The 1,225-nt window shown below is 47.7% G+C and overlaps 1 pseudogene; it reads right to left on the bottom strand.

Annotated features, from left to right (window-relative positions):
* Positions 1-14: 14 nt before the first annotated feature.
* On the bottom strand, positions 15-579 carry LOC108536281 (protein FAM136A-like; annotated as a pseudogene).
* Between the last annotated feature and the right edge of the window lie 646 nt (positions 580-1,225).

Below are 1,225 nucleotides of genomic sequence, written 5' to 3'. Positions count from 1 at the left end.
TATATATATATATATATATATTCTTGCGCTCAGCCCCAGTGGCCACTGGCAAAGATTGTTATTTCCCAGTGGATAAGAGAGCCTCCTTCATCTTCTTGGTCATAGTTGGGATGTAGTGCGTGTGGTCATCCACACACTTGGTCACACAACCGTCCAGCTGCTGCTTCACCTGAAGCTCCTTACTGCCAGCATCTATAGAATCTTTGACTTTGTCATTGCAATGCATGGTGCACCAGGCTAGGTGGTCCTAGAACTTCTCCAACTCACTGGTGACCAAAGCCTGGGCTTGAGCCAGAGGCACATGGCAGTGCTTTGATGCACTGGTGCACCTGCTGCATGGAGGTCTGGCTGTCCTCACAACAGCTGGTGCTGCATCGGAACATGAGACCCTGCATCTTCCAGATATTCTCTCTCTCCAGACTCTTCAGCATAGAGTCCACCACCTCCTGCACCCGCAGCTGTTGCAGCTCCGCCATGGCAACCCTACACCACCCTGGGCCATGCCACCCTGACTAATTTTTGTATCTTTAGTAGAGACCAGGTTTTGTCATGTTGGCCAGGCTGGTCTCGAACTCCTGACCTTAGATGATCCATCCACCTTGGCCTCCCAAAGTGCTGGGATTACAGGCATGAGCCACGGCACCCAGCCTCTGTCTCTCAGAAAAAAAAAAAAAAAAAAAAAAAGGGACTTGCCAGGGCCTGCTTTGCCTGGGTCCTTATGCATCCTGAGATTGGTCAGAGTGAACCAATGAGAAGATTGATCTGCTCTCAAGAAGGGCTACCACAAGCTGGTTTTGAAAGCTTGGTTCTGAGAACAACCAGCCCTAGATCCTTTTCATCTCTGATACCAAATGATGTGGCACTGAGAACTGAAGAGGAAACGTGAACAGAAAGAAGAGTGAGGGCTGAATAAGAAGCCTGGCTGGTGGGAAATAGGGCCCTTGGTACCTTTTGCTCCTAATAGTCACTTCTGGGTTCAGAAGGGCCAGGAACTCCCACCTCCTGCGTCTGAGTCTGTCAAGCATGTTAGGCCTAAAGTGGCTTTCTGATCCCTGTTATACACCTATTTATAAGTTATTTAAGCTAATTCTGAGCTCAGAGTAATTTTCCTGAAGGAGCCTTAGGTAAATAAGGATGGCAAAGAACTAAAACAAAATTTACTGTAAATGATAGCTTCAGCTCCTAGGAAAAGAATTACTGACTCCACAGTGATGTCAATAGCTGG

This window comes from Rhinopithecus bieti, unplaced genomic scaffold (genome assembly GCF_001698545.2).
Source record: "Rhinopithecus bieti isolate Rb0 unplaced genomic scaffold, ASM169854v2 scaffold_12928, whole genome shotgun sequence".
In the NCBI taxonomy this organism is placed as follows: Eukaryota; Metazoa; Chordata; class Mammalia; order Primates; family Cercopithecidae; genus Rhinopithecus; species Rhinopithecus bieti.
The sequence above is the reverse complement of the archived record's forward strand: the minus strand, read 5'-3'. Positions and strand labels throughout refer to the sequence as shown.